The 22,418-nt window shown below is 49.2% G+C and overlaps 1 pseudogene; it reads left to right on the forward strand.

Moving 5' to 3' along the window:
- Nucleotides 1-2,409: 2,409 nt before the first annotated feature.
- Nucleotides 2,410-3,809, forward strand: LOC144120321 (uncharacterized; annotated as a pseudogene).
- Nucleotides 3,810-22,418: the final 18,609 nt, after the last annotated feature.

Genomic DNA, 22,418 nt, shown 5'->3' on the forward strand with positions numbered 1-22,418 from the left:
AGCCCCCAAATGAATGCTGCATAACTACACACAATATAAGCTTCAGTTATGACTGGGCACAAATCAAACAAAACTTAAAAGAACATTGAGGATAAATTAAAGTTGACCTGCTACTCGACAGATTATAATATTCTAATGTCAAAGGAACTGCTGTCATTGAAAACTGAGCTTTAATAAGATGGAAAACACCTAAAGGTGAACAACAGGTGTTATCATCACCAGCTGAGATTTTGCAAGTAAACTGCGTGCGTGCGTAGACACCAAGTTTTTGGCTTATAAAAAAAGCCAGAAAATACCAGGAGGTTCTAAAACATCTGCATGATTGAACAAGATGAAAATAGCCCAAGTTTTGGCAAATTTCTAACAAAAAAAAGCGTCAGCACAGTTGTCCCAGATAAATTACTCAAAAAAAGCGTCAGCACAGTTGTCCCAGATAAATTACTCACCATCAGTTAAACTTATCCCATATATACCAAGCCTACGGCAGACATCGTTGCTTCACCGCCTCACCGGCGTTCAAATAAATTACCTGCGTTATCGATGCAAAGAATGGAAGCGAACAAAATACCCACCTTGAATTAAGCTTGTCCAAACGGCGCTCTAATAGTCTGATAGTCGCTTCATCGTTGCTGTCATTGAAAAGCACGAACACCCAAAGGCGGCAGGGCGCCGCCATTTTCAGTCACCGGCGTCGCGTCTATTTCAACGCTTTGCCATGGGAACAGCTGCTCCGCGTGCGCGTTGGCGTAGGCAACAATGGCGTGTACATAGTCGTAATGGCAACAGCTGCACCGCGCGCGCGTTGGCGTGGGCAACATTGGGCTTGTCTGCAGCGGCTAGCAAACGTAAATACGCCACCGGGGCACCTGCCGTACCAAGAAAAGAACAGGCTTTTGTGCATGCTATTCGTATGGCACCCCACGACGCGATATTGTTCTTGCGTGTAATCGCCATTGTAGGCGCGTGTCATGCTTTCATCGCGTAATGAGCGTCGGTGACGCGCGTGCGTCTGTCGCCACCGGGGCACCTGCCGTACCAAGGTAAGAACATGCTTTTGTGCGTGTTATTCCTATGGCACCCAACAACCCGATATCGTCCTTGCGTGGACTCGCCAGCGACGGCGCATGTCATACTTTAATCGTGCAATGAGCGTCGGTGACGCGCGTGTGTCTGTGGCCACTGGGGCACCTGCCGTACCAAGGAAAGAGCAAGCTTGTAGGGTTCGGCGCGCTGTCGCATCTTTTTGTACATGTGTTGCGAATATTCCGCGAGAGGGCAGTGACCTAGGCTGCGCGTCCGGTTTTGTTTTATTTTGTTTTGCTTTGGTGCACGCCGTTAGCAGGGGACTCATGCCTTTTTGGTTAGTCTCCCCATTCGTCCTTGCGGTTTGCTTCGCCGTTCCGGACGGCGGGGCTATCTGCCGGCCTCAACCTTGGACCCCTGTCCCATGCGCGGATTGCGAGACCACCTAGGGAGCAACTCGTGGGTAAGGAAAACGCTGACATCAATTCTGAGCTTTGCTATTCGTCAAAGCTGATGAGCCGCAGTTAGCAGTTTATTTTTACGCGTGGAAAGGGGCGCGGGCATCGTCGGGGTGTACCCGCGAAGGGAGCCGCGCCCGTGTGCTTTTGTCTCTAGCGGCTCCTAGCTGGCAGGCGCTCGGTCTGGCCGAGTGCGGAGGGAGTGACCGTTGAGTGCTGGTGCGAGGCACGCCAGTTTGACTGTTGGGACGCGGTGTCCCTCGCCTCTGTGCAGGCGGTCGTCTAGGCCGGTCGCTGATAGTTGTGGCCGTATACTGACTTTTGTTTGTGCCCATCTGTAAATAGCCTGTATAAAAGTTCATTTCTCACTAAATCGCTTCGCCTGCAAGTCATATCATCGAGAAGCCATCAAGCTGTGCATCCAGTTTTTGGAAATCACCGGACCAACACCACCGGCAAACCTTTACGGGCGCAGTCGACAGTACTGGTGCTCTGCAGCAGCCCCGGGGAACGGACGAAGACATCCGCGGAGAAAACGACGAAGTTCGGCATCCAAGGCGAGATACCGAAAGGACGACAGGCTACGGGGGTACGAAGGTGCGAACCGCATCTGGCGTGAAACGCCGAAGACAAGGCCTTCAACAGACATAGAGTGGTATCCCTGAGCAACGGCGGCAGTTGGAAGATTCAAACGCACACGGCCTTCAGCGGACAGAAAATGGCATCCCCGAGTAAAGGCAGCAGCTTGCGGCTTCAGTCTGCACCTGGTCCGAGGTCGCCGCCATTCCTGCCCTAAAGGAGGACCCTGAGCGCAGCTCCGAGTGAGTTCCCTGGTTCCTTCATTTTCTTAGCGGTCACTGTTTGACTAAAGCTTGCGTAGTTGATGATAACCCGATTTGGTCATCTTAACCCCGAAAAGGCATCTACGATGGACAGCGGTAGTGACAGTGGTGAGGGGGGACGGTGGAGACAGGGGCAGCAACGAGGCGTCGGGGTCATGGCATGGCCAAAACATTGAGAAAGAGTTGGAATTGTATGAAAAAAAATAAGAGCCTTAGAGCTCGAGATACAAATCATGCGTGCTCGAAGCCAGAATGCGGCGCCTTCCGAGGACGAGCGCTTGAGACAGTACGCTGAGCTACTCGCCAGCGCGTTCCCCAAATTGCCGGCAGACGGTGAAGTACCCGTCTGGTTTGAGTCAGTGGAATGCTCGCTCGTGGCTTACAACGTGCCGAAGGAACATTGGGTGTAGCTTGTGTTCCCGGCGCTGGCTGAGCGGGTAGCCTACTTATCGACACGGTTCACCGCAGAGCAGCACAGGGACTATGACAAGTTGAAGGCGGTGGTCCTAGACGAGTTGAAACTTTCAGCTGCAGAGTATCAAAGGCGATTTTTTGGGGCCACCAAGCGCCGCGAAGAAACCTGGAAGGCTTTTGTCACACGCGTCCAAAGTTACTTAAATTTTTGCTTAAATTCACGATGCGTGTCGTCTTTTGACGGATAATTGAAGCTAATGGTTGCCGACCAGCTCAAGGCGGGGCTATCAGAAGAAGCACATAAATATGTCAAGCTGCGCGAGGGTGAGAAATGGCTGAATGCGGATGAGATAGCTGCACTGCTACAGACATACGAGGAAGCCATCGGGAAGGGAAGCGCTCAGAGGAAAGCCGACAGCTTTAAAGGTTTTGACACGCCCCAAAACCGAGAACTGAAGCCCCACCTACAGAGAAGCATGGAGCAGAGCGAAGAGAGAGAATAGCCGCAGTAAGGCCAGGAGGAGAAAAGAAAAAGGTATCGCGGTGGGGTGGCTGTTTCCGATGTGGAAGCTGGAGACATGTTGTCGCGAACTGCCCATTTGATCGTGAGAACCCAGCTGACAGACGAGAGAATACACCGCGCGATGATAGGCTAACAGCACGCGTGTCCACCCATGCCTTGCAATCCACGCGTCCAACGCTCAGAGACATTAAAATCAGCGGTAGGAAAGCGGTTATTGGCGCTATTGTGAACACCGGTGCAGATGTCACCGTAGTGCGCGAAAGCCTTGTACCTGAGGAGTTCGTATCCCCACATGGCACGATCGATCTCGTCTTCGCTTTCGGAGAGAAGGTAGAGGCAAAACTGGCAGTAATTCCGTTGGCGCTGTGTCGTGGCGCTCCCCTGATCGAAAATGTGGACGATGCGACACCGGTGTTGTGTGCGCTCACCGACAAGCTCACACAAGCCGACTGTCTAATTTCCGCAGACGCATGGGAACTGCTGCACGACTCGGGCAAGACGGACAGTGAGGTTCTCGTGCAGGCGGTGGGAACTGTCGCCGCCGGCTGAAGACAGACCAGATAGATCAGGGCCAGACGTGGGCACCGAGGCCGTCCTGGTGTTTGCAGACGAAACCCTGCCCCAGCAGACAGTTGACAGTAATGAGGTCGAGCCATCGCAGGCGGGCGGCATGGCTGAGCTTAGCGGGGCACAGAAATTTCGCGCGGAGCAGCATGAGGATGAGACTCTGCGTCAGGCCTGGCAGAACACCAAGCAAGGAAAGGCGGGCATGTCTATCGTAGACGGAGTTTTGTATCATATAGACCGGGTGCTAGACCAAGGGGTACAGCAGTTAGTACTGCCAAGATTACGGCGCGAGGCCGCACTCAGCCTAGCACACGAGGCCTATTGAGGGGGGGGGGGGGGGGGACACCTGGGCTTTCGCAAGACTAAAGCTCGACTAAAGTACAGTTTCTACTGGCCGGGCATCGAGTCGGATTTTCGCAAACACTGTGAAAGCTGCCATAGCTGCCAAGGGCGTTCAGACCACCGGCGAACCGATAGGGTACAAATAACGCCTCTCACTCGCCCGAAGTTTCCTTTTCAGAAAGTGAACGTGGATATCATAGGTCCGATTGAGCCATCGTCTGGCAGAGGACATCGGTACGCGCTTTGAATAATAGATCTGTGCAAGCGTTGGCCAGAAGTATTCTGCCTAAGGTCCTTGTCCGCCAGGGCAACCTGCGACGCGCTGCTTTCGGTGTTTAGACGGACTGGGGTTCCCGAGGTGGTGTGCTCAGACTGCGGCGCCAATTTCACAGCCGCACTTATGAAGGAGTTCCTCGAAAGACTCGGCTGTACCCCGCGCTTTTCCGCTCCCAACCATCCGGAGAGCAATGGGGCGGTGGAGAGGTGGATTAGAGTCTTTAAGACCATGCTCTCACACGCAATCGAAAATGAACCGAAAGTTTGGGACAAGTTCATTCCCTTTCTTCTTTGGGCCTATCGGGAGGTGCCACACGACACCACTGGCGTGTCACCCTTCCGAATGCTTTACGGCCGAGACCCAGTACGACCACTCGGTATCCTGTAGCAAAGCTGGGCAGGAGGCATTGAGGTACCCGGGGAGCGAGCGAGTGCTCCCGCTGAGTATTTGAAAAATCTGAAAGCACAGCTCGATATCGCAGCCGACATTGCGGAGCTAACGACTAGAAAACAGCAAGAGGCGTACTCGTCGCACTACAACAAGCACGCAATTATAAAAACCTTTAGCGAAGGTGAGGCTGTCCTCGTCTTTGATAACAACAGGCCAGGGAAAATGTACCCGAAGTGGCTAGGGCCGGCGGTGGTGAAAAAAAAGGTACTGCGAGCTCTCGTACTATGTGCAGATCAGTGACGGACGCCGCATGCTAGTACATGCAAATAAGCTACGCCCTTACGTCGGGAAGGTAGGTTCAGTGAGCGTCATATTTGAGGACGACTGCGAATTTGAAGAAATCCAATGTACCCCGCACGCAAGCAACGTCCCGAAGGACCGGGTATTGCCTACGCCGGATAAAACAAGCCACTCCTTTCCCCATCTAAACTTTCCTGTATCCAGTAATTAACCGCCTGTGTCTAGGCCTCTGCCCCGTAGTGGGTATGTGCCAGCAACGTCTAAGGCCTTCCTTCCTTCCTTCCACTTAGACAGGGATGCAGCGGAGCTGGTGCACGCCACGTTCGAGCAGCACCAGGCATTATTTGCGAACGAACCGTCGATCGCGCGCGTGGGCGAGCACAGCATAAAGCTCGCGGAGGGGGCAACTCCAAGGCGAGACCTCCCTTATAGGATCCCAGAGGCTTTAAAACACGAAGTAACGAGGCAAATTGATGAGCTGTATGAAGAAAAAGGAACGCCGACCAAAAGGTTGTTACTTAAAACGAAGACGTTTCGGCTTCCATACGGAAGCCTTGATCACTGGGCGGAAAGCCCGAAGCACAAAGCTTAAGTGCGTCGCAGTAATCGCCCCAAGCATCTTGCGTACGTAGGCGGGAGATTGCCTGCGTTGTGGTTAAGTGTTTTGTCTGTTGTTTGGATTATCAGGGATTCCAGATATTGACGTGACAGCCAATTCTTTTCTCTTGCGAAGACTGATGCTTCTTCCCAAGCTATATTGTGCGTCGCGGCTTCCACGTGTTCCGCAAGTGCATTAGATGCAATCTTTTTGTTCCTGACGTCGTTCTTGTGGTCCCTCAATCGCCTTTCGAAATTCCCGCTCTCGCCGATATAGCAGTAGTCACCGTCTGCGCAGGGAATCTTATAGATGACGCCAGGAAACTTCTCTTTATTTATCTTGTCTTTGGCGGCCACCAGCTCATGCCTCAGCTTGCACGCAGGAACGTGCGCGACGTGCACACCGTAAGTGCGCAGAACGCGAGCCAAAGACTCGCTCACGCCAGGCACATATGGGATCGCGGCTCGGGCTCGGCAAGGAGGACCAACTGGTTCTGATGGGCGTGAAGACCGTTAAAGAACAGAATCCACGATGCGCTTGGGGTAGCCGCATTCACTCAATTCTCGGCGCACTTGGCGTAGGTCAGCAGCCCGATCTTCTGGCCTTGGGCAGATGTTTTTGCACGTCGGATGAGGGAAGCCACGACGGAGCGTTTGTGGCAAACCGGGTAGACAGCATTAAAATGAAGATACCGGCCTGTGTGGGTTCTTTTCTGCAAACTTTGAAAGAAAGGCGGTTTCCACGGCGTTCCACCAAAACGCCCAGAAAAGGAAGACGGCGTGCAGCCTCCTCCTCTACAGTGAATTGAATGGAATCTTTCATGCTATTGATGTGATCTGTGAAAGGACCTAACGCATTCTTTTTGATAATACAGAAATAATCGTCGGCGTAACGCACAAAAACCTTTTGGCGCGGTTCGAAGGTCGCCAGTCCGCGAGCTTCTATTGCTTCCATTTTAAGGTTTGCGGTTGTCACCGATATAGATGCGCCCATAGCAGCGCCATGAACTTGTCTACAGACTGTACCCTGGAAAACAAAATAAGTGTTCTCAAGGCACAACTGCAACAGCTTCAGAAGATCCGATGCTTCGATAGGGGTTCTTTCACACAATCCGTCGTCGTTCTTCAGCGCTGAGCGGCACACCTCCACAGCCAAATCCACGGGTACGCTGGTGAACAGCGATTTAACATCAAAGGACACTATGACCTCGTCGTCCTCCACCGTGACATCACGTACTTTTTCAATAAAATCGAAAGAGTCACGTATGAAAGTCGAGCCCTTTCCAACGAGTGGCGCAAAAACCTTGTGTAAGTAGCCCGACAAGCGGTATAAGGGCGACCGTGTAAAGTCAACTATTGGTCGATCGGGACGTTTGGCTAATGGATCTTCGGGAGACCATACGAGGCTTGAGCTGACCCATTGTGGCAGAGGAGCTTGAAATAAAGTGACTTGTGGTCCGGTGGAACAAATCGGAAGACGTCAGTCAAAAGAATCTGCAAGTGTCTTTCTACCTTGAGCGTAGGGTCCCGCTTCAGTGGAAAGTACGTACTGTCGTCCTGCAGAAGGCCAGTCATTTTCTCAACATAGTCGTTGCTGTCCAAGATGACGGTAGCGTTGCCTTTGTCAGCGGGAAGTATAATAATGTCCGTGTTTTTACGCAGGCTTCTGATGGCATCATGCTCCTCGGAAAGAAGGGGGGTCGGAGGATGTCGCGGAAGCTTGGCAAGGATGCTGACTGCACGAGTTCGGGCCTCATCTCGGCGGTTGTTATCTACTTGACCTATAGCGCGTTCGACAGCACAGACGATTTCTCTTGCGTCCGGCGCAGGTCTCGTGTTAAAGTTCAACCTGAGCTTAAGTACGGCGAGTTCTGCTCGAGTAGGCCTGTAAGAAGACAGGTTGTGGACTGTAGAAGTGGACGGGCCAGGCGCAAACACTTTTTCGCGAGGCAGCAGCCTTGATAACTTCTTTTGGTGGGAAAACTCTCGTTGGCGGGACTGGAGGCTCGCCTTGTAGTTAAGCATGTAACTGGATGCTGGCGAAGTCGTCCGGACACTGGTGCTCGAGGCGGCGACGAGCAAAGAAGTCTTCGTTCTGCAGGTGCTTGATAGAGGCTTTACAATCTAGGATCCTGGCTTGAAGCAGTTGCCGTTCCGCTCTTGATACCACGCTGTGGCCAAAGGCCGTGTCAACAGGTCGCAGCAGACGGAGGGATCACGGAATCAGGCTCCTGGCCTTGCATAGGAGGTTAAAATCCAGAGGGGCTTTGAAAGCAGAGTCGCAAGGATAGCGAAACGTACTGGCGCACTTGAGTGATGAAAGGTTGGCCATACGACCGTCGTAGCGTAATGAAATCTAAAGTCTGACGAAAACTCGTCTGGTCGGGTAGAAGATTCATGTATGAAGAAAAAGGAACGCCGACCAAAAGGTTGTTGTTTAAAGCAAAGACGTTTCGGCTTCCATACGGAAGCCTTGATCACTGGGCGGAAAGCCCAAAGCACAAAGCTTAAGTGCGTCGCAGTAATCGCCCCAAGCATCTTGCGTACGTAGGCGGAAAATTGCCTGCGTTGTGGTTAAGGGATTTGTCTGTTGTTTGGATTATCAGGGATCCCAGATATAGACGTGACAGCCAAATATTTTCTCTTGCGATGACTGATGCTTCTTCCCAAGCTATATTGTGCGTCGCGGCTTTCAGGTGTTCCGCAAGTGCATTAGATGCAATCTTTTTGTTCCTAACGTCGTTCTTGTGGTCCCTCAATCCCCTATAAAAGCACCCCCGCCACCGGCACCGTTCTGTGGGCTCGGTGACTGCACCTCAGCGCAGCCATCTAATCCGCTGATCTTTGCGATGCAGGTTAGTAAATCATATACCTTATTTGCCAAAAGGTCAAGCAATTATATTCTGGTGCAGGTCCCGAGCCCACAGTGCTGTGTTGCCATTGCCGCCGAGTGTGTCACTGTTGTTCATACTTTGCTATTGTTATCAGATGATATCGAAACTAACCCTGGTCCTAACGACAGCAGTGCAGTAGTCGCGGAACTCCAGAAACTAACCGCAGGCCAAACCCAACTAATAGCCGAAGTACAAGGTCTGAAATCCCAGCTCACTACTACGGATAAAACCATAACTGATTTAAGCAATCGTATGGCCGACCTGGAAACACACTACCAAGCACTACTTCCCCTTCGAAACGACATTGAAAAGATGCAGGCTGACACAAGCAACATGGCGCGTATAATCCAGGAACTAGAAACCCGCATAGAGACGCTGAAAACAGGTCACGCCGTAACAATCTCATCTTCTATGGTATCCCTGAAACTACTGATAGCGAAACGTGGGCAGAATCTGAAAAACTAATCATTGATGTTTGCCGTAATAACCTTCAAATAACTGTGGAACCTCACGAGATAGAAAGAGCTCATCGCCTCGGTCGTCACTCACAAGATAAAAATAGTCCCATAATCGTGAAATTCACAAGTAGCAAAACTAAAGAATCCCTCCTATCAAATGGGCGAAATCTGAAAGACACGGTTTATAGTGTTGGAGAGGACTTCTCGCATGCCGTTGTTTACGCGTGAAAACAACTTACTGCATTTGCTAATGCCAGGTCTGCCAAATTTTAGTTGCGATTTAAAACACTTCACATCGGCTTGAACCGTTATATTTATGACACTTCATCTAACACCGTCAAGCAACTCGCGTAGCAATCGTCCCTTCACCCTACACCAATAAAACGCCAGCGTGCGACACCCTCAAATGTTCCCTCAAATGTTCTAACATTCAAATGTTCTAACCTAACATCCGCAGCTTCCTCCCAAAGCGTGAACTCATATCCAATGTAATTTCGTCATCCAGGAGCAATATACTTATACTAACTGAAACTTGGTTAAACAGTAACGTGTCCGACGCCGAAGTTTTAACTGAATTACCCGAATTCAACGTCTACCGAAACAATCGAAAAAACTCACGGGGGGGGGGGGGGCGGTGTTCTTGTTGCAATTCACCGAGGTATATCATGCTCTATTGCACACGTCACATCTGATATGGAATCATTATGGCTAATTATTCGCACTCCCCCTGTAACAGTACTTCTCGGCGTTTGTTATAGGCCCCCGCAGTCAAATACAAACTTCTGTCAACATCTGAATGATACTATAAATCATCTTGTTGTTAAATACCCAAATGCGCGCATTCTCCTTTTCGGGGACTTCAATTATCCTGACATTGATTGGCAGAGTTTAGGCACTTCCTCATTAACATGCAATACAGAGGCCAAGAACTTCATTGATGTCTGTTTAAATTTTAACCTCGCACAGTTAGTCTCGGAACCTACTCGCACCACGCATGCAACCGCAAACACCCTTGACCTAATACTAATAGCCCTGAGTACCTATCATCCATTAGTTATCTTCCAGAAATCAGCGGCCATAAAATCTTACATGCTCTATTTTCATTTACCCCAGCTCAGAAGCACCCATCCAGAAAAACAATAAATCTTTACGATAAAGGGAATTACGATGCAATAACTGAAGACCTTAACATGTTTTTTCAGAGTACCAATCCACATTCGACACTCACTCTGTTCACGAAAACTGGTTTATATTCAAAAATAAGTTAAATATGCTCTCTAATATATTTATCCACAGGGTATCTTTCCAAAATAACCGCAATAAACAATGGTTTACTAAGCATCTAAAACGTCTAGAAAACAAGAAAAAACGCCTGTTTCGTACAGCCAAACACACTGATAATCAAGCCACTTGGGAAAAATACCTTGCATCTGAGAAATCATACTTACTTGCAGTTCGTAGCGCCAGGCGCTCATTTTATCACACTGACTTACCGAAGCTACTAATCAGCAATCCTAGACAATTCTGGCAGGTTTTAAATCCTAAGCACACTCATGATATTACACTGACTAACGACTTGCACGAAGCGGTTACTGACCATGAATGCGCAGAAATGTTTAATAACGCCTTTGTATTTATTTTATTTATTTATTTATTGATACTGTCAGCCGTAAGGCCTGACTCTGTAAGGCCTGACACTGTTTTCACGAGTGAATTTGACATGCCTTCACAGTTACCATCGCTCAACACAGAAGCCGTCATGCCAGCTATCACATTCTTCACAGATGGTACCGCTTCCATAATTGATAACATGAAACTCTCATCATCAGCTGGTATGGACATGATTAATACAAAACTGCTTAAAAATGTTAAATCAACATGTGCAGCCTACTTATCTTTGATCTTTTCGCAATCGCTCTCTTCAGGGATAATTCCAGATGACTGGAAAACGGGGAAGGTCGTTCCAGTCCACAAATCAGGTAACAGAGACTCCCCATGAATTATCGTCCCATTTCACTAACTAGCGTACCCTGCAAAAGCATGGAACATGTCATCTACTCTCAAATTAAAAATTTCTTAGACTCAAATGATTTCTTCTATTCTTCACAACATGGGTTTCGTAAGGGCCTCTCTTGTGAAACCCAATTAGCGTTGTTCCTTCACGACTTGCACACTAATCTTGACCGTAACAGACTGATGCCATATTCCTAGATATTGCGAAAGCTTTTGATAAAATTCCCCACCGTCGTTTACTAGTAAAACTTGCACTGCTGAACTTACATCCTAACATACTACAGTGGATTGAGCAGTTTCTCACTAATCGTTCTCAATCAGTGTTTGCTAACGGCCACCTGTCTAACAGCCTCCCGGTTACTTCGGGCGTTCCGCAAGGATCTGTACTCGGTCCATTACTCTTTTTAATATATATTAATGATTTACCTGACCACGTTTCTTGTAGTATTCGAATGTTTGCTGACGACTGTGTTATTTACCGCACTATTATTCACTCTCGTGATCAACTTAGTCTTCAAACCGATCTTAACAGCGTACTTAATTGGTGTAACAACTGGCTCATGTCCCTAAATCCTAATAAATGCAAACTCTTATCGTTCTCTCGTCGCCATAGCCCGCATCGCTTCCAATATTCCATTTCTAACACCTCGATTGATTCAGTATCATCTTATAAGTATCTAGGAGTCACCTTGTCTTATGATTTATCTTGGCGCACCCATATTGGCAACATGATTTCAGCATCGAATAAAACACTTGGTTTTCTCAAGCGCCATCACCGCCTTGCCCCTCAACACGTAAAATTACTCGCATCAAAATCGCTCATCAGACCAAAATTAGAATATGCCTCTGCCATATGGAGCCCGCACCAAACTTATTTAATTAATGCATTAGAAGCTGTCCAAAACCGTGCCACTCGATTCATCCACTCTTCATACTCATATGACGTCAGCATTTCTTCATTGAAAGCATTATAAGGACTACCACCCCTTTCGTTCCGTCGTCGCATTTCAAGTCTCACCCTTTATCACAAATTATTTCATTCTTCCCTCAATCGGTCACCGTTTATCACAACTGCCGCACGCATTTCTCACCGCACCAGTCATCCCCTACAAGTTGCCCGGCCGCCATCGCATACTGCCACCTTTTCTGCTTCATTTTTCTTTCAAGCAGCAACGGACTGGAACGCCCTACCGCGGACATCGTCAACATCGCTTCATCCTCTACTTTTCAAGAACATGTAACCGATCACCTTCAGTGCTAAATAATATTCGCTGTTTTGTTTGCTCATTTCATTAAAATCCCACCCCTTATGTAATACCCCCGATACAAGGGGGCCTTTAAGGTAAATAAACTGAAAAAAACTGAAAAGTGACCTTGATTCTTTGTAGCAGAGATTCACGTATCGCTGTTATCATCAGATACGGGTAGCCAGCGCTACCCAGTCTCAGCAGCTGTTTGTCGAAGCCGGCCTGCACACAATGATCGCAGGATTTCGAGAGAGCTGCGTGTGTGTCTTTTGCGCCTTTCAGAACTTCAATCATGAACCAACTAGCCCCAATGCAAGTTCTTCTGCACCGCTACCAGGGGCACGTTGTCGGCTCAGGCCGGCATGGCCCAGCCAAAGAGAAAATTGAGGCCATCGAAGGAATTCAAGCCCCTAAGACAAAGAAAGAATTGAGGAGCACCCTTGGGCTGTGCGGCTACTACCGTAGCTATGTTCCCAATTTTGCAGAAATCCCTCTGCCACTAACACGCCTGACAGGAAAAGGCGTACCGAACAAAATACCGTGGCTAGATGACGCGGACAAAGCATTGAAAGCCCTGAAGAAAGTTCTAAGTGAGGCGGTTTCGCTGACCACTCCGGACCCGCGAAAGCCGTATCTGCTTTTTACAGACGCGTCGGCAGTAGCAGCCGGTGCCTGTTTAGAGCAGCTTTCTGACAACGGCACTGAGGCGCCGATAGCCTTCGCCAGTCACAAGTTCACACCATCGCAGATGCGGTGGGCTGCAATCGAGAGGGAGGCATTCGGGGTAATCTGGGCATTAAAAAAGTTTGAGACGTGGGTGCTCGCCGCCACCATGACTGTCATCACTGACCACAATCCGCTCTCCTTTCTTACGAGCAGTGTGCCTCAAAGTGCAAAGCTTACGCGCTGGGCTCTTGCGCTCCAACGCTACAATGCTACCATTGAACATCGCAGAGGAACCGACCACGCTAACGCAGATGCCTTGTCTAGAATACCCAACGCTTGTTGGGATAGTGCACTGGCTGACGTCCCGCAGTGACCGCTGGGGATAGTGGACCACAGAACTGTGTGCATGGACAACAAACTGCTTTAGGCGCGTGTCATTCTTTCATCGTGTAATGAGCGTCGGTGACGCGCCTGTCTGCTGCTGCGGGGGCACCTGCCGTGCCAAGGAAAAAACAGGCTTCAGTGCATTCTATTCGTACTGCACCCCACGACCGATATCGTCCTTGCGTGTAATCGCAAGCGTAGGCTCGTGTCATGCTTTCCTCGTGTAATGAGCGTCGGTGACCCGCGTTTATCTGTGGCCACCGGGGCATTTGCCGTAACAAGAAAAGAACAGGCTTTTGTGCATGCTATCCGTATGGAACCCCAGGACCGAATATAATCCTTGCTTGGAATCGCAAGCATTCCCGCGTGTCATGCTTTCATCGAGTAATGAGCGTCGGTAACGCGCATGTGTCCGAGACCACCGGGGCGCCTGCCGTACCAAGAAAAGGACATGCATTTTTGCATGCAGTTCGTATGGCCTGCATGACCTGATATCATCCTTTCGTAGAATTGCCAGCGATTGCGCGTGTCATGCTTTCTTTGAGGAACGAAAGTCGGTGACGCGCATGACTCTGTGGCCACCGGGCACCTGCCGTGCCAAGGAAAGAACAGGCTCTTGAGCATGCTACGCGTATGGCACCCCACCACCAGATGATTCTTGCGTGGAATCACTAGCGTTTGCGCGTTTCATCCTTTTATCGTGTAATGAGCGTCGGTAACGCGCGTGTGTCTGTTGCCTCCGGGACACCTGCCGCACCAACGAAAGAACAGGCTTTTCTGCATGCTTTTGGTATGGCAACCCACGACCCGATATCGTCCTTGCGTGTAATCGCCAGCGAAGGCGCGTGTCATGCTTTCATCGTATAATGAGCGCCGGTGACGCGCGTGTGTCCGTTGGCACCGGTGCACTTGCCGTACCAAGAAGAGAACAGGCTTTTGTTCATGCTACTCGTTTGGCACCCCATGACCAGATATCGTCCTTGCGTGTAATCGCCAGCTTCTGCGCATGTCTTGCATTCATCGTGTAATGAGCGCCGGTTACGCGCGTGTGTCCGTTACTACCGGTGCACTTGCCGTACCAAGATGAGAACAGGCTTTTGAGCATGCTATTCGTATGGCACCCCACGACCAGATATCGTCCTTGCGTGTAATCGCCAGCTTCAGCGCGTGTCATGCTTTCATCGTGTAATGAGCGTCGGTGACGAGCGCGTGTCCGTTCCCACCGGTGCACTTGCAGTACAAAGAAAAGAACGGGCTTTTGAGCATTCTATTCGTACGGAAACCCACGAATCCATATCGTTCTTGCGTGTAATCGTCAGCTTCGGCGCGTCTCATGCTTTCATAGTGTTAAGAGCGTCGGTGACGAGCGTGTATCTGTGGCCACCGGGGCACCTGCCGTGCCACGGAAAGAAAAGGCTTTTGAGCATGATATTCGTAAGGTACCCCACGACATGATATCTTCCTTGCGTGTAATCGCCAGCGTAGGCACCTGTCATTATTTCATCGCGTAATGAGCGTCGCTGACGCGCATGTGTCGGCGGCCACTGGTGTGCCTGCCGTACCAAGAAAAGAAAAGGTTTTTTGCATGCTATTCGTATGGCACCCCACGAACCGATATCATCCTCGCGTGTAATCGCCAGCGTAGGCACGTGTCATGCTTTCATGGTGTAATGAGTGTCGGTGACGAGCGCTGTGTCTGTGGCCACCGGGGCACCTCCCGTACCAAGGAAAGAACAGGCTTTTGCGCATGCTATCTGTACGGCACCGCACGACCCGATATCGTCTTTGCGTGGAATCGCGAACGACGGCGCGTGTCATCCTTTCATCGTGTAATGAGCGTCAGTGACGCGCGTGTATCTGTGCCCACCGGAGCACCTGCCACACCAAGGAAAGAACAGGCTTTTGTGCATGCTATTCGTACGGCAACCCACGAATCCATATTGTCCTTGCGTGTAATCGCCAGCTTCGGCGCGTGTCAAGCTTTCATCGTGCAATGAGCGTCGGTGACGCGCGTCTATCTGTGGCCACCGGGGCACCTGCAGTGCCAAGGAAAGAAAAGGCTTTTGTGCATATAATTCGTATGGCACCCCACGACCCGATATCGTGCTTGCGTGGATACGCCAGCGTTCGCGCGTCATGCTTTCATTGCGTAACGAGCGTCGGGGACGCGCGTAAGTCTGTTGGCACCGGGGCACCTGCCGTACCAAGGAAAGAACAGGCTTTTGCGCATGCTATTCGTATGGCACCCCACAACCCGATATCGTCCTTGCGTTTCATCGCCAGGATCGGCGCGTGTCAGGTTTTCATCGTGTAATTAGAGTCGGTGACGCGCGTGTATCTGTGGCCACCGGGGCACCTGCCATACCAAGGAAAGAACAGGCTTTTGTGCATGCTATTCACATGGCACCCCACGACACGATATCGTTCTTGCGTCTAATCGCCAGCGTCGGCGCGTGTCATGCTTTCATTATGTAATGAGTGTCGGTGACGCACGTTTATCTGTGGTCACCGGGGCACCTGCCATACCAAGGAAAGAACAGGTTTTTGTGCATGCTATTCGTATGGCACCCAACGACCCGATATCGTCCCTGCGTTCAATCGCCAGCGTCAGCGAGTGTCATGATTTCATCGTGTAATGCGCGTCGGTTACGCGCGTGAGTTTGATGCCACCGGAGCACCTGCCGTATCAAGGAAAGTACAGGCTTTTGTGCATTCTATGCGGATAGCACCCCACGACAAAATGTCATCCTTGCGACGAGATCGCCAATTTAGCGCGTGTGATGCCTTCATCTTGTAATGAGCGTCGGTGACGCGCGTGGGTCTGTGGACACCGGGGAACCTGCCGCACCGGGCGAAGAACAGCACTTTGTGCATGCGAGCCGTATCGCTCCCCACGACCTAATGTCATCCTTTCGTAGAATCGTTAGCGATTTCGCCAGTCATGCTTTCTTCGAGGAACGAACATCAGTGAAGCGCGTGTATCTGTGGCCAGCGGAGCACCTGTCGTGCCAAGGAAAGAACAGGCTTTTGTGCATGGTAGCCGCATGGCTCCCCGCGAACCGATATCATCCTTGCGTGTAATCGCCAGCGTAGGCGCGTGTGATGCTTTCATCTTGTAATGAGCGTCGGTGACGCGCGTGTGTCTGTTGCCACCAGAGCGTCTGCCGTACCAAGAAAAGAACAGGCTTATGCTCATGCTATTCGTATCGCACCACACGACCCGATATCGTCCTTGTGTGTAATCGCCAGCGTTGGCGCATTTCATGCTAACATCGTGTATTGAGCGTCGGTGACGCGCGTGTATCTGTGGCCACCGAGTCACCTGCCGTACCAAGGAAACAAAAGGCTTTTCTGCATGCTATTTGTATGGCACCCCACGACCCGATATCGTCTTTGCGTGTAATCGCCAGCGTAGGCGCGCGTGATGCTTTCATCGTGTAATGAGCGTCGGTGACGCGCGTGCGTCTGTTGCCACCGGGGCGCCTGCTGTACCAAGAAAAGAACAGGCTTTTGCGCATGCTATTCGTATCGCACCACACGTCACGGCACTCGCCTGTGGGACAGCATGGCTAAACGCCTTCTGCTGATTTTGCAGGTCGTGTCGTGGTTTTCGGATGCGACAACGAACACTTCACATGGGCTACCATTGAACCTGCCGGATCATCTAGAAAGCAGCGTGACACAAGATGCAACTGCCTGCGTACTACCCGTGCACGCATTCCCGCTTGCTCATCTGGAAAACGTGACGGTGAAACTACGTTTTGCCGAGAAGAAACACCACCGGACAATTACGTCATCTACAGCGGATCTACAAAAGCGGCAGTCCTGCGCGGGCCTCTTCAGAGGGCACGGCACTCGCCTGTGGGACAGCATGGCTAAACGCCTTCTGCTGGTTTTGCAGGTCGTGTCGTGGTTTTCGGATGCGACAACGAACACTTCACATCGGCTACCATTGAACCTGCCGGATCATCTAGAAAGCAGCGTCACGCAAGATGCAACTGCCTGCCTACTACCCGTGCACGCATTCCCGCTTGCTTATCTGGAAAACGTGACGGTGGAACTACGTTTTGCCGAGAAGAAACACCACCGGACAATTACGTCATCTACAGCGGATCTACAAAAGCGGCAGTCCTGCGCGGGCCTCTTCAGAGGGCACGGCACTCGCCTGTGGGACAGCATGGCTAAACGCCTTCTGCTGGTTTTGCAGGTTAGTTCCTGGCATAATGTTCATTCTAACAGAAATGACAATAGATTTGTAGTAGTCCTGTCGTGCCCTCGCAGGTGTCGCGCAATTTTGAGTGATTTCTGGACAGTGTTGTTGTTGCTGTTGACGTCGGGCGATATTGAGGAGAATCCGGGGCCTACAACAGAGGAATACTTGCAGATGATTGTAAAGTATCAGGCAGACACGGATCGCAAATTGAAAGCTATTCAAGACGAAATCGGTGAGCTGAATGCAATAACGGAAGGGTTATCGGACTTTCTAGCGGCATTCAAGAAAATGAGCACAAGAATTGATAACCTTGAGTCTATCATCAAAGAGCAAGCTAAAAAGTTAGTGGAATTTGAAAGCCGCGGCCGGCGTAACAATCTTTTAGTTTTTGGGCTCCCTGAACAAACCACTGAGTCAGAGTTAGATCTGAGAAAAGCGGTTGTAGGCAATATTTTCCACAAGGATCTTGGTGTTCAGGTTACTTCAGTCGAAAGAATTCATCGTCTAGGAAGAAAGAAAACAGGAGCTACTAGACCAGTAATTATGAAATTCTATGATTCCAGGGAAAAAGACAGCGTTCTTAAAACTGCCACAAACTTAAAGGCACCTCTGTTAGCGTCAGCAATGACTACGCAGAAGATATTGTACAAGTTCGGAAGAATCTGTGGCAGTCTGCTGCTGTCGAACGATCTAACGGACAAAAGGTATCGCTGGTTCACGATAAACTGAAGATAGATGACCGTCTGTACTCTTGGGACGACACTCGAAACGAGCGTTTGCTCTGCCGGACCCAACGTAACGGTGCTCGAAACACCCACAATGAATCGGAGACAACAGATAACAGCCATAATGGATCACCTTCCAGAAGTGAAAGTAATTCATAGCTCAGGATAGTTCTGCTGAATGCTCGCAGCATTCTTAACAAGGTCACAGAATTGGAATTTTTATTCCTCTCAGAGGACCCGCATGTCGTTTGCATAACGGAAACATGGCTCAACAGTTATGTTTCTTCTGATTGCATTGTTCCTCCTGGCTATACAATGCTCAGATGGGATCGAGATTCCCGTGGGGGTGGTGTGGCCATTATTGTGAAGTCATCGCTCTCAGTTTCCACGATTACGAGCGAAATGCCGGAGTCAGTGTGGTGTAAAATTATGTTTTCTGGTGCTGTGTACGTCATAGGAGCAATTTACAGGCCACCGAATACTTCATCCGATTTTCTAGATAAGGTAAATGAGTTTCTTTTCAGTCATGTAACTAGGAGCACCCGCCTGGTAATGACTGGAGATTTCAACTTGCAACATATTGATTGGGGATTGACTACGCCTTGGCATACAGAAATTTCTAGCGCTGAAAAATTGCTGGATATTGCTTTCTTTTACAATTTGAGACAAGTAGTTGGACAACCTACACGGATATCGCCTCAGTCACAGTCATTACTAGACTTGATGTTCCTCTCAAATAATGTAGGAGATATTGAAACAAATGTCACCGATGGAATATCTGATCACAAAATTATTTTCGTGACAGTGCTTACTTCTGAAAACGTTCCCGCGGAACCTATGGTTCGAGTAGAAATCAAAGAGTACGGGAAGGCCGATGATACATCTATCCTGGATTACCTGGAAACTTGTTTTGATGAATTTGAAAGTGCCTCTGAAAATGCATCAGTTGAATGTTTATGGCAGCGTCTTAAAGTTATCATCAGTACGTGTGTCGACCGGTACGTTCCAACTAGAGTTAAGAAAACAAAGCAGCGCAACCCATGGGTCACCAGGGATATCATTCACGCGAAACGGAAGTTGATTGCGTAGAAAGAAGGCCGACTTCAACGACATACAGGTTTTACGTCAAAAAATAAAAATGTTGCTATCGGCTGCAAAAGAAAGATTTTTCAATCACACTCTTAGTGGTTTTCTGCGAAATTCTCCAGAGAAATTTTGGCGCTATCTTGATAAAAGAAAGGAAAGAGTAAAGCAGGTGACAGTGGGAGCCGAACTTATTGCAGATAAAACGAGTATGGCCGACCACTTCAATAAATATTTCCAATCTGTATTCGCAAGAAACACGAGGCAAAGCGACGCGCACGACGAAGCACATTCTCGTGAAACGTCTATCGATGCTATCAGCTTTACTCAGAGCGGCGTGTTTCAGCAGCTGATACAATTGGACGAAAAAAAAGCTATCGGCCCGGATGGAATACCTACATGCTTCTTGAGACGGTATGCTGAATGGATGTCCTTCTACTTGGTAATTATATTCCGAAAATCACTCGTAACTCATTATCTGCCACAAGACTGGCGCACTGCCATTGTTATACCCGTATTTAAAAGTGGCAATCGCACACTTATGAACAACTATCGGCCTGTGTCACTTACTTCAATCTGCTGTAAGGTAATGGAACATGTTATTGCGAAACCTATTATCATTTTTTTGGAAACAAACGGACTACTTTCTGAAGGTCAGCATGGCTTCCGTCGAGGGTTTTCAACGGTGACACAGTTAATTGAGACAATACATGACCTTTCTAAAGCTATAGATGACCGGGGACAGATTGATGTTATTTGTGTAGATTTTGAAAAAGCCTTTGATAAGGTTCCTCATGACAAATTACTCCTGAAAGTGCGAAGGGCTGGCATTAATGGAGACATCCTTAGATGGATAGAAGCGTACTTGGCGAAACGCAAACAGGCGGTACGTGTTGACAATTGTGAGTCTCGCTTTTTGGATGTGTATTCTGGTGTACCACAGGGTTCTGTGCTGGGGCCATTGCTATTTCTAGTTTATATCAATGACGTAGTATGTGCTGTTGGAAATTCTGTTAAACTGAAACTATTTGCGGATGATTGCCTCATTTATGCACCTGTCACATGTGAAGGAGATCAGATTAACATTAACCAAAACCTGCAGGCTTTTGTACTTTGGTGTGAGAAATGGGAAATGAAAATCAACTTCAATAAGACCACATTTACCCATATAACCAACAAACGAAATATAATTTCTTTTCAGTACAGTATTGCAGGTCACGATTTGGTTAATGTTAGTACATTCAAGTATCTGGGGGTGTCAATTTCTCACAACCTAAGTTGGCACAATCATGTCGAAAATGTTTGTGCGGTGGCACACAGAAAACTGTGTTTTCTAAGAGGAATGTTGGGGAGAGCAACGAAAGATGTCAAACTTTTAGCATACAAATCTCTCATACGGCCTTCCTTTGAATATGCATCTGTAGTATGGTCTCCTCGGCAGAAGATTCTTTCAATGGAAATAGAAAAGATTCAAAGACGTGCAGCGAGATTCATTTGTTCAAAATACAGGACAACAGATTCGGTAACGGAGATGTTAAACTTATGTAGTCTAGGAACATTAGAAAAAAGACGTAAAAAGCAGAGATTAAAAATACTTTACCAAATAATTCACGGAGAAATTAACATCAATAAAGAAAAATATCTGCAGCCTCCAGGTAGACTAAGCTCCCGCCTTAACCACCACAAAGCGATTCGGCCATACTTGACACGAACTAACGTCTTTCGCTGCTCATTCTTTCCGGATGCTATTGAGCACTGGAATAAACTGCCCGCTCACGTTGCTGAGTCTACAGGTGTAGCGGCATTCTTGAATGCACTTGGGGATTCCGTCTAGGCATGGGATTCTTGTAGATGGGCGCGTAACTGATTGTCCAATATTACTTTTTGTATAGCAAGTGGTTCTACAGTGGTGTGAACTGTGTTGCGTTTCAATGCTCTCTTGTACTGTATGCTCAAAGAAGCTTGTTCATTCATGGTTATATATGCATTTTTTTCTGTTCACTTTCCCTCCCTGTAATGACCCTCAAATGAGGGTTGACAGTATTCATAAATAAAATAAAATAAAGATATCGTCCTTGTGTGTAATCGCCAGCGTAGGCGCGTGTCATACATTCATTGAGCAATGAGCGTCGGTGACGCGCGTATGTCTGTTGCCACTGGGGCGCCTGCCATACCAAGGAAAGAAAAGGCTTTTCTGCATGCTATCTGTATGGCATCCCTCGACCCGATATCTTCCTTGCGTGTAATCGGTAATTTAGGCGCGTGTCATTATTCTTTCATCGTGTAATGAGCGTCGGTGACGCGCGTGTCTGCTGCTGCGGGGGCACCTGCCGTACCAAGGAAAGAACACGCTTTTGTGCATGTTATTCGTATGGCACCCCACGACACGATATCGTCCTTGCGTGTAATCTCCTTCGTTCGCGCGTGTCATGCTGTCATCGTGTACTGAGCGTCGGTGACGCGCGTGGGCCTGTGGCTCCGGGGAATCTGCGGCACCAGACGAAGAACAGCATTTTGTGAATGTGAGCCGTATCGCGCCCCCCGACCTAATGTCATTCTTTCGTAGAATCGCTAGCGATTGCACGTGTCATGCTTTAATCGAGGAACGAACGTCGGTGACAAGCGTGTATCTGTGGCCACCGGAGCAAGTGCAGTGCGAAGGAAAGAACAGGCTTTTGTGCATGTTAGGCGCATGGCTCCCCGCGAATCGATATCATCCTCGCGTTGAATCGCCAGCGACGGCGCGTGTCATGCTTTCATCGTGAAAGGAGCGTCGGTGACGCGCATGTTTCTGCTGCCACCGGGAAACCTGCTGTACCAAGGAAAGAACAGGGTCTTCTGCATGCTATTCGTATGACACCCCACGACCCGATATCATCCTTGCGTGGAATCGTCACCTTCGGCGCGTGTCATGCTTTCATAGTCTTTTGAGCGTCGGTGACGCGCGTGTATCTGTGGCCAACGGGGCCCCTGCCGTACTAAAGAAAAACAGGCTTTTGTGC

This window comes from Amblyomma americanum, chromosome 2, assembly GCF_052857255.1.
Source record: "Amblyomma americanum isolate KBUSLIRL-KWMA chromosome 2, ASM5285725v1, whole genome shotgun sequence".
In the NCBI taxonomy this organism is placed as follows: Eukaryota; Metazoa; Arthropoda; class Arachnida; order Ixodida; family Ixodidae; genus Amblyomma; species Amblyomma americanum.